Genomic DNA, 12,303 nt, shown 5'->3' with positions numbered 1-12,303 from the left:
TTTTTAATAAAACACACACACGGGGAAAAATCCTTATGCCCTGTACACACGACCGGTTTTCCCGTCGGAATAAACTCTGACGGAGTTCCCCTGAAACTGTCTTGCGTACACATGATCACACCAAAGTCCGACCGTCAAGAACGCGGTGACATACAACACATTTGAGTGGACTAGAAAAAGGAAGTTCAATAGCCAGTAGCCAATAGCTTCCGTCTCATACTTGCTTCAGAGCATGCATCGTTTTTGGTACGTCGGAACAGCATACAGATTCCCGATAGGAATTGGTTCCATCAGAAACAATTAGAACATGTTCTCTTTCTAGGTCCATCAGAATTTTCAACGTAAAAAGTTAGATGAGGCATACACACAATCGGAATAGACGATGAAAAGCTCCCTGTCGGACATTCCGCTCGTGTGTGTACGGGGCATCAGAAGACAAGGAGGATTCGATAAAGTAAGAAATGTGGGTTAAAGTGATTGTAAAGGCTTGTTTAAAAAAATGTAAAAAAAATAACAAACATGTTATACTTATCTCCTTTGTACAGATGGTTTTCCCCTCTTCTCTGGGTCCCTCTTTGCTGCTCCTGCCCTCAGCCAGCAGCTTGCTAAAGGGGTCACCCAAGCAATCAGAGCTCCGTGTATCCATTCAGACACAGACCCCCGACCTGGATCTGTCCCCTCTCTCCCCTGATTGGCTGACTGACTTCGATTGACAGCCACGGGAGCCAATAGCATCAGTGCTCTGTCTCAGCCAATCAGGAGGAGTGTACTAGATGGTTGAGGGGATCATGGACATCGTTGGAGAGAGAAGGAGCTCAGGTAGGTAATTGGGGGGTGCTGGGGGGGTGCTACACACAGAAGTTTTTTTATCTTAATACATAGAATGCATTAAGATAAAAAACCTTCTGCCTTTACAACTCAACTTTAACCACTTTTACCGTGGATGATGCAGTCTTGATCTGCCTGCTTGGAGTAGGGAGGAGGAGGAAGGAGCAGGGCAGTGCCTTGTCATCCCAGGCTACGAGGATGTGCGTTTCTATTGATGCCCACAGCATAGTAAGACACAGCTCTGGGAATTGCATGCAAGGATGACATCATAGCAGTGGCAGCTGGTGCTCAAAATTTTTAGGGGGCGCAAACAAACTGAAATATTCTGAAAAAAGAACATCAATTAAAGACTCACTGTGCTCATCACACACAGCCACTGTGCCATCAAACGCAGCCACTGTGCCCATCAAATGCAGCCACTGTGCCCATCAAATGCAGCCACTGTGCCCATCAAACGCAGCCACTGTGCCATCAAATGCAGCCACTGTGCCCATCAAAGGCATCCACTGTGCCCATCAATTGCAGCCACTGTGCCCATCAAATGCAGCCACTGTGCCATCAAACGCAGCCACTGTGCTATCAAACACAGCCACTTTGCCCATCAAACGCAGCCACTGTGCCATCAAATGCAGCCACTGTGCCCATCAAATGCTGCCACTGTGCCCGTCAAATGCTGCCACTGTGCCCATCAAATAGTGCCACTGTGCCCCATCAAATAGTGCCACTGTGCCCCATCAAATAGTGCCACTGTGCCCCATCAAATGCAGCCACTGTGCCCATCAAATGCTGCCACTGTGCCTATCAAATTGTGCCACTGTCCTCATCAAATTCTGCCACTGTGCCCATCAAATGCTGACACTGTGCTCCCCTGCCCGCTCGCCGGCTGCCCGCCACTTACCCTGTCTCGGTAGCGGGTCAGGCATGCGGGTGATGGCGGCAAGCTGTGAGACCTTGCAGCGGGTCAGACAGTGACTCCTGTGTCCTCCATGCGTCTCCTCCCCTCTTCTTGATAGGCGTCCAGTCACAGTGCCTGTCCTTTCAGCCAATCAGGTGACGGGTAACAGACCCACGCACCTGATTGGCGGAGAGGCGGTTAAGTGTAAGGAAAGTGAATATTCATTCGCTTTTCTAACACATCTGGGTGGGCTCGTAGCGCAATGCTTTGTGCCACGAGTCACTGAAAGAAGCCACCCTGAGACAGGAAATCTGGGGCAGCAGCCTAACCTGGAACACAGGCAAGGATTGAGCCCCATTCACTTTCCGTTTGCTCTTTTTTAGCTCGGTTTATACACATTTCCGCATGTCGTGCAAAAGAAGCTCATGCACCTATTGGGCGACGAGCTTTGCAAGATTTTGTCACGTGCATTTAACATGTGACAATTATGGCAAAATCTCCAAGCATTTGGGGTGCTAATAACAATGAATGGCACCCATACACACATATTACATTTGCAATATACTCAGAGAAGAAGTTGGGAGCTTAGCTGTCAAAAAAGCAATCTGAATCAGTCTTTATAAACAACAGTGCTCCAGACTGCATACAAAGATGCAATGTAACATATTACTACTTTTGTATCTTTCTGTTCATTTGTCTACAGATCAAAGGGATGAATTTGGATCTGCAGAGATTAAAGCAGTGTGACAAGTAAAAAAAAAAGGTTTTGTTTTTTAATAAAATGTTCCACTTTTTAACCCCTTATTAATCCTTAGTTTACTATAATCAGTCCTAATTAAAGTATAACTAAAGGCAAAACTCTTTTTTTTTTTTGGATATAGTGGAGAGGGATTAGAACACCTATACATTTTGTATTGCAATCTGTGCCCCCCATTACGAAGATTCACCCTCTCTATTTGTCCTGTTTACTATTATCATTGAAAGCGGAAGTAAAGAAAATCGGAAATTTTGGGTTGTCCCCAGAAATGTAATACAGGGGAAATCTTCCAATGGGGACACTAGTTTTGGTGAGGAATTCCCTTAATTTGTGGGGATTATATGTCACTTTGTGTTTTGGCTATGGGACAGGAAGTGAAGGTAAATCTCCACAATAGGACACAGAGGGAAAAAAAATAATCTGACAGGGGTTTTAACCCTCACTTACACTATCCAAAATGAAAAAATATGTTTTGCCTATAGTTCTATTTTAACTGCTTACTCTTCTTCTCTCTACTACTATTATTTTCCTGCTAATTTTTTTTTCTATTTTTTTAACTAGTCATATTTAAACTTTTTTGCTTTGTTTGTTAATCTTTTAACACATTTACACATTTCCAAAAAGCAGAAAAAAAAAAAAAAAACACTTTCATTTCAACACTATTTCATTTGTAAATATCTTTGCAATAGTTTGTACCAGAATCATAATGTTAGTGTCATTTTGAACGGGACAAATTACAGAATTAAATGTGTACTTTTTATGTGCAGTAACACTATTTATTTTTAAACTAACACTGCTCAAAAAAAGAAAAGAAAAAGTGTGTTGTATTGTCTAAGCATTGCGGGGAAAAAAAAATATTTTTGCAAGACAATATCATAAAAAGTCCTTAAAGTGATTGTAAAGTCTTGTTTCTTTAATAATAATAATAATAATAAACATGTTATACTTACCTGCTCTATTGCAGTGGTTTTGCACAGAGCAGCCCGGATCTTCCTCTTCTCGGGTCCCTAGCTGGAGCTCCTTGTCCCTCCTGTTGAGTGCTCCCATGGAGCTTGCTATGGGGGCATCCGAGCCGAGCTGCAGCTCCGTGTATCCATACACAAGGCTGCGGTTCGGCCCCTCTCTCTCCTGATTGGTTAACTGAATTTGATTGACAGCAGCGGGAGCTGATAGTGCCGCTGTTGTGTCTCAGCCAATCAGGAGGAAGAGTCTGGGACAGCCCAGGCACTCGTGGACATCACTGGACAGAGATGGCGCTCAGGTAAGTATTAGGGGGCTGAGGGGAGCTGCTGCACACAGAAGGCTTTTTATCCTTATGCATAGAATGCATTAAAGTGGATGAAAACCCTCACATATAACCAGTGAAGTGAACAGCCTCAGATGATACACAGAGATAAAACAAATCTCCCTACATAAGTTTTACCTGTATATCTGCTGTCTTCTCCTTTATATACTGTTTAGAAAGTGCAAGTCCTGTTAGATTTTTCTTTTCCTGATTCCCCTGTAGGAGTGGATTATTGTAGACACTGTGAGACAGCTGATTGGAGGAAAGGCACACACCCCCTCCCCGCACATGCAGAGGTTGCCTGTGAATAGTTTAGCTGTGCGCTAATCTATTAGTAGCAACCTCCTCGACACACACTTCAGGCTCCCGTCTCAGGGAGATTGTCAAAATTATCAGGAATGGAGCAGGACAAAGCTACGGGACATAGTGCCATTACAATCACTTTAAATTATAAATTTATTTTTATTTTATTTATTTCAGGTACTTATATAGCGCTGTCAATTTACGCAGCACTTTACATATACATTGTACATTCACATCAGTCCCTACCCTCAAGGAGCTTACAATCTAAGGTCCCTAACTCACATTCATACATACTAGGGACAATTTAGACAGGATCCAATTAACCATAAATAAAAGGCAAACATTTTTTTTTTTTAGTTTTCAATAGAGTGGAGAGGGATTAGAGCCCCTGTCAGTTTTTATTGCTGTCTGTGCCCCCGTTAGAGAGATTCACCCTCTCTGTTTGTCTTGTTTACCATTATCATTGAAAGTGAATGTAAAAGAAAATCCCAAATTTTGGGTTGTCCCCACAAAAGTAATAGAGAGGAACTCTTCCAATGGGGACACTAGTTCTGGTAACCTGGGGGTCTCCAAGGAATTTAATTAATTTGGAGGGATTTCCTCTCATTTCCTGTTTGGCTATGGGACAGGAAGTGAAGGGAAATCTCCACAATGGGACACAGGTGGCAAAAAAAAAAAAATCTAATAGATTTTAACCCTCACTTGCTCTACCCAAAATGAAAAGAAAATTGCCCATGGTTCTACTTTAAAACAAAATAATATACAGTATGTATTGCCTTGTTACCCATAGTAAGCAAACAAACAGGTACATAGCAGAGATGTAAAAAATTGCTGTGATCCAGAGGGAGTGAACAGGTGTGAAAGGGAGAGTCATTATATAGGATTGCTATCAGCCCCAATAAGCCGCCATTCACATCGGCGTGATTTGGTCAAATTGCATGTCAAATCAGAGCCTATTGCCGGCAATAGGAGCTTCCCAATGCGTGCAACGCCGACTTTGCAGCGTAGTTTCTGCACTACTTTTGGCGACTTCGGAGGCGATTTCCATAGACATTTGTGCATGAACCTGCACAGATATCTTTCAAGTTGCCCCCCAAAGTCGGACTGAAATGCTGCTTTGAAATCGTGCAATTTCAGATGAACTCGCGAGATTTCAAAGCCATGTTCAGTATAGGTTTGCCACCTTTTCTTTAAGTCAAACCCGAACACTTTAACGGCACACAGCAATTTTTTTTTTATATAGTATAAACTATACATATATTTTGCTATTAAATAACATTTTTAATCATATGAAGTTAATAACAAGAGTCCCCCTTTACATCAGAGTCCACGGAGTTCCCCTTTTACATCTGAACTAGCAGAGTTGCCTTTCACTGTAAGGGGGGGGGGGGGGGGGGACTCTGCAGACTCTGATGTAAAGGAGAATACTGGGGACTCTAACATAAGGGATGCTCTGGGAACCCTGACTTAAGGAGGAACACTGAGAACTCTGATGTATGGAGAAGACTCTGATGTAAGGGGAAACACTGTGGCCTCCGGTGTAAAGGGGAACTCTGATGTAAAGGGTGCTCTGAGAACCCTGATTTACCTTAGTGTACTTACTCAGAGGCAGGAGAGAGAAGGGGGGAGACTTCAATCACAGACCGGGATGGATGGTGAGGTCACTCACCCCTTGGCAGTCAGCACCTCTCATCTAGATGTACCTGAGGCTGCTGGACTTCAAATTTCTGGCCACCATGTTCCTTTTCTGAGGCACAGCGCCAGGGATTGGAGTGTGGGCAGACACAGAGGGGTAGGGGCAGGAGAAAGAGGTGCAGATCGAGCCCTCTCTTCTCTCCCGTATGTGTGTGTTTGAGGGGGTTTCTAGGTTGTTGCTGGCTTTGGGCAGTGTGAAAGAGAGTTTAAACCCGGACGCATGATTCCAAACCCGAACTGTCCGGGTGAATCCCGAACAGATGGCAACCCTAGTTCAGTATGAACGAGGGCTTAAACCCTATACATCAACATTCAGACTGGCCGATGATAGGACAGTCTGAATGTTGATGAATAGTCTGTATTGATGTTGATGCCCCTGGATGACGTGACTCTATCACGAAACTCCGCGTAGGGCAGAGCGACGTGTTCTCATCACCTCCCATTGCCACTGTTGCTTCCAGTAGGACGGGCTGTCTGTGAGCTCTCGGCCGGAGCTATAGACTACACTATACGCCTACTTTTGTCTACTATCATGTGAGTGTTATTCCTTTATTTATTTTAATAAAGTCAACGTTTTTACACTATATGGAGCATTTTTTTCTTTCATGCCGCATCCATAACGCTATGGGCTGATGTCTGAGTACCTGTCAGTGTGAACATCCCCAGTAAGATACCCAGGTCTCTGATGCTTTATCCCAGTGTAAAACTTCTGGTCCATTGGTCGTGGTTCGATTCAAATATTGAAAACAGCTTTCTCTGATCCTCTGTAATGGGGGATCATGAGTTTCTGGTAAGCGGCCAGTCTCTTTTTATGGTGGTGGAACAAGCACTGTTTTTCTCCTCACAGCAAGAATCCATGTCTCTTGGAACTCTTTTGAGCTTTATACCATTTATACCACTTGGGTGATTCATATTTAGCATATGGACTCTTGTATGATTTTTTTGGTTTATTATTATTTTTGAGTGATTATTAATGTGTTAATGTGTTTTTGAATTTTATGTTCATTGCACGAATGGGGATTCTCTTACTCATTGATTTGGTTTAGCAATGATGTATATGATTGCTAATCTTTCTTAGCGCGATTCAAACCCCCCCTTTTTTCAATATTTCACTGTGTTTGTGTTGCATAGATGAATCGCAGCTGTACTGGTATTGTTTGTGTATTTCACCATAGCGCAGTTTTACCTCCTCTTTTTTCAATGATAGGACAGTACTGTTAGCCAATAATGGTCCTATTGCTTTCAGTCTAAAACTGAGAACATGCTTACTGGAGAGTAAAACACAAAGATGACCTCAGTGTACTTCTCTTCTGTCTAATTACAAACTGGGGAAGGTCCTTAATTGCTTTAAAGCAGTACCTGGCTTTGGTATCAAGAAGAGGTTCCCAGATTAAAAGGCCAGCTAGACAGAATTTACAAATCCTTAGGCATGTAAAACGTTTCACATAGATATATCTCAGTTGTATATATTTAGGTGCTTGCCTATGGCTCCGTTTTAATAAAAGCAGTATTTAAAAGAAAAAAAAAAATTCTATTTGTTCTACAAGGAAGTTTGTTCCTTCTAAAGCCGCGTACACACAAGCAGAATGTCCGACAGAAAAAGTCAGATGGAAGCTTTTCATCGTCTATTCCGATCGTGTGTGTGCCTCATCGGACTTTTTTTTTTTTTGAAAATTCTGACGGACCTAGAAATGGAACATGTTCTATATATTTCCGACTGAACCAATTCCTATGGGGAAAACTGCTCGTATGCTGTTCCGACGGACCAAAAATGACACATGATGCTCTGAAGCAAGTAGGAGACGGGAGCTTTTGGCTACTGGCTATTGAACTTCCTTTTTGTAGTCCCGTCGTATGTGCTGTACATCACCGCGTTCTGGACGGTTGGACTTTGGTGTGACCTTGTGTAGGCAAGACCTCTGTCGGACTTCCGTCGGAGAAACTTTCGGAGTTTATTCCGATGGCGAAACCGGTCGTGTTTACACGGCATTACAGAATAAATCAGCAGTTCTGGGTTAATCGTAAATTGATGAGGGAAACTTTTATCATGGCATTGCAGATTTTACTGTGGCTAAGGCTGTAGTCGTATTGCTGCAGGACAGATCTGTTGTTTGTGTAAGAAAAAAAACTTTAAACTTGAAACTTTTCTTCTTCCAACAGCAGGCTTAAAATTTCCATGACGCACCTGAATTGAGAGTGCTCCTCTAATGGCTATTTGGCTGTAGAAGAAGCAAAGTATCAGGAAGGATTTGATATAAGTCATATATTTTGTTCCTGTCATTTGGGACTTCTTTGTAAACCTAGGGCAGTAAAAGTGGATGCATTAGGACATACAATAATATGGTACTCTTCTTGGAACACAACAACTCTAACCTCCAACAACTCTAAAAGCCTTTCACATCAGTTTGCCTGTGTGGAATAGGGATTCATAGGACCACTGCAGGAAATGACTCTTGCTGACGATCAGTATGATTATTATGTTGGTCAGTACGTTGTGTATGACTTGGTCATATGACTGTTTCGTTAGATTCCTGCATGGTTTAGATATTCGGCCCTGGGTCAAATGGAGTCCATAAAAATCTTTCTTGTTCAATGGTTTTTTATTGAAGTTTTAACAGGTACAAAGAGACTGCTGCAGTCAGGTACAAGCACATTTGCTCAATTCAACAGTGCAGTGTCAACTCAAGGTCCAAAGGACAATTATAATGCACGAACAATGAATTATTGCCATTTGGATGATGCAGATGAGCTTGTTTTGAGGTTGCTTGAGGTGAATAGGTTTTTCACTTGGTTGGTGGAGGTGCACAGGTCGCGGTGTATAAGTGAAGAAAGCCGGTCACTTATTGCACTTGGGGGTGCTGGACTGTTTATATTTTATTATTTTTTTTAACACATGGAAGATGTCTCTACTGTTTTGGTGAGAACTCAAAATTTAGAATTTTCTAAAAAATAAAAATGTTTTGGCTGTAGCTATACTATACTCCATTTCTTACTGCACCTTAATGCTCCTTTATAGAGGGCAGCACTGTGCTTTAAAAATATGTACATTGTGTCCTGCTTGTTTTGGGACTTCTAAGCAAGCAGAGCACCATTGATAAGAGGGAACATAAAAAGTGTCAGGAGTAGGAGAGCCCGGTTATTGGAAATTATGTGGCTTTCCCCTCCTCCAAACTCAGAGTTCTCTCTGCAGTGTTAAAGTGAAACTAAACCCATCATTTTGACTGTTTCACAAAACAGTTATGCCGCGTACACACGGTCGGACTTTTCATCTACAAAAGTCCAACGGACGCCGACGGACTAAAGCTGGCTGGTAATCCGATCGTGTGTGGGCTTCTCCGGACTTTCAGCAGACTTTTTCAGCCTCAAATCCGACGGACTTTAGATTTGAAACATGCTTCAAATCTTTACCTCGTAACTACGACGGACCCCGAAATCCGCTCGTCTGTGTGCTAGTCCGACGGACAAAAACCCATGCTAGGGCAGCTATTGGCTACTGGCTATGAACTTCCTTATTTTAGTCCGGTGTACGTCATCACGTACGAATCCGTCGGACTTTTGTGTGGTCGTGTGTAGGCAAGTCCGTTCGTTAGAAAGTCTGCTGCAAGTCCGCCGAAAGTCCGCCGGAAGTCTGTCGGACAGGCTGTCGGACTTTTGTAGACGAAAAGTCCGACCGTGTGTACGCGGCATTAGAGTCGGTTCACACTGAGGCAGCACGACTTGCAGCGCGACTGCCTCAGGCGACCTGGACACGACAGCAGCGGCGACTTGCAAAACGACTTCTATATAGAAGTCAATGCAAGTCGCCTCAAGTTGCCCCCAAAGTCGTACAGGAACCTTTTTCTAAGTCGGAGTGACTTCTGTCGCTCTTATTAGAACAGTTCCATTGTACAGAAAGGGACGGGACTTGTCAGGCGGCTAACAAGTCCTTCCAGTGTGAACCGGCTCTTACATTCAAGGTATTCCATGAATGATAACTGTGACAGATGATTGGTTGTTAACCAAACTGTCAACCCATCAAGTGGCTGGCGTCATAACTGATTACATGTGCAGCACCATGGCAACTGCAAATCAAACAGAGCCTGAGATGGCAGCCTCCTTGTCTATAAAGGACAGGATGGTTTAGCTCTGCTTTAGACTGGGTTCACACTAAGACCCCTTTCACACCGAGGGCGTTTTGCAGGCGCTATAGCGTTAAAAATAGCGCCTGCAATCCGCCCTCAAACAGCTGCAGCATTGTCTCCAGTGTGGAAGCTCGAGGGCTTTCACACTGGAGCGCTGCGCTGGCAGGACGTCAGGAAAAGTCCTGTCAGCAGCTTCTTTGGAGCGGTGAAGGAGCGGTGTGTTTACCGCTCCTCCACCGCTGCTCCCCATTGAAATCAATGGGGCAGCGCTGGGATACCGCCAGCAAAACGCCGCTATTGCGGTGCATTGCGGGTGGTTTTAACCCTTTCTCGCTAGCGGCCGAATTGCGCCGCTAATCCGACGGTAAAACGCCGCTAAAAATATCGGCGTTTTACCGCCGATGCTATGGGCGGCTCGGTGTGAAAGGGCTCTTAGTGTGAACAAGTCTAACAGCAGGGGTCCGGTGCGTTCCTGTTCTCCATTTCAGGCAGGAATCAGGTCTGAATTTTTGCCTGAATTTGGACCTGAAACACAGCCAAAGACGCACAGGATCCCTGAGCAATCCGCTCCATGGCTGCCCCAGAGATGTGTGAACCGGCTCCATTCTCACACTCTCCTGTCATCCAAATTGGATGCGGGGGAAATCCACATCCAATTTGCACTAGTGTGAACCAATGGCGGCTTACTCACTTACACTCCCCCCCTGTGGGAAACGGACGGCGGGTCATCCAAAACAGCAACCAACCCTTTTAGGAGACACAGACGGCGGTGATCATGTAAATACACCCCCCCGTAGGAGACGGATGGCAGGTCATCCAAAACAGCAACACCCACCCCCCCCCACCGTGGGAGACACAGATGGCAGCGATCATGTAAACCCCCCCAGCGGCGGTCATCCGAGAGGCTGCCTTACCTGGAGGCAGGGAGAAAGAAGAGCCGGGTCGCTCCAGCGAACACACAGGAGACATTCTCCCTCCGGCCAAATAGATACAGGAAGTGTGTCCTGAGACTCCCCAGCCAATAGGGGCTTCCTGACTGGCCGGGAGGTGAATGAGGAAGAATAGCGAATATTCATTTGCTAGTGTCACAGACCTGGGTGGGCTAGTAGTGTAATGCTCTTCTCCCTGAGCCCACCTTATTTTGAAGCCTATTAGTGCCTTTGGCTCTAATCAGGTGCTTCAAGAAAACACCCCCCCGCATTGGAATCCATGCGTCCTGAAAGGGGCCGGATGCATGGATAGGGGGTGGTAGCGGCGATGGACAGGGAAGGTGGCGCCTGTGCGCCCTTAATAGATGGGCCGCCCCTGGTGTGAACCTAACCTTAAGAATGAATGTACCAAACACTGCAGGCTCCACACCATGGCCTTCATTTTATGAATGGGATGAAAAATTTTGGCAATGAGTGATGTACAACTGGCCACAGATGGATAGTATTTCCAACTAAAATTCCTAGGAAAATTCTTAGGAAAATGTGTAAAAAAATTCTCAGAACATTTAAATGCCATTTGAAAGTATTTGTTTGCTTATAACCAGGGTGGATTTGATTTTGATCAAGTCGATTGAAATCACAATTTAAATCATGATTTAAATCACTAGTAAAAAGGCTTGATTTAAAACATCATTTTTAAAGAACAACTGTCATCTCTGTCCTGCAGTGGCTCCTGATCTGACCTGCTGTTTACTCACCCACAGTCTCATTCACTTTAATTGGGTTAGCTGGTGATGCGGCAGTGACACAACAAGGTGAGGGACGTGACAGCAGCAGGTGAGTGGATGCCTGCTAACAGGCGCTGCCATGATGGATCTGAAATGACAGGTGCTCTTTAAATGTAAGGACTTCTTGCTGGTAGTTAGAATCTTTAATATTTGCAAACACATGAAGGTTTCCTATTTAGAGTAATACACTGTCAGGTTAGTAAAACAGCGATATCAGAACCAATTCAATCATACAGTTTGTAGTGTACATAGATTTTCAAAACAATGGGATAAAGGAATATTCCTGAACTTTGTTTTATCTAACAGTTACGGTGAACTTGTGTGAATGCATCAATGCAGTGCTTGTTATCTCAGCTTGCAGAGCTTGGATTCATTGAATGAGTTTACCAAAAATGTAAATATTGTAGACTATACAGGCTCCTGCTACATAACTAAGCTCCATTTCATGCTGAATAAACTAAATTATTAATGTATCTTAAATAGAAAATTATCTTTCTATAAATTTTTACTCTAAAAGCATTTTATTAAAATAAATTGAATAAAAATAAAAAAAATCAGATTTAAATAAAAAAAATCTAATTTTTTAGATTTTTTTTTTTAAATCATCGATTTTTATCCACCCCGCTTTTAACATTTGATTTTGGAATGAATGGACATTAATGAACCAATACCACTTACATTGGTAGAAATTTGTTCATTCGA

The sequence above is a fragment of the Aquarana catesbeiana genome, linkage group LG04, assembly GCF_042186555.1.
Source record: "Aquarana catesbeiana isolate 2022-GZ linkage group LG04, ASM4218655v1, whole genome shotgun sequence".
In the NCBI taxonomy this organism is placed as follows: Eukaryota; Metazoa; Chordata; class Amphibia; order Anura; family Ranidae; genus Aquarana; species Aquarana catesbeiana.
This window is presented reverse-complemented; position numbering follows the sequence as displayed.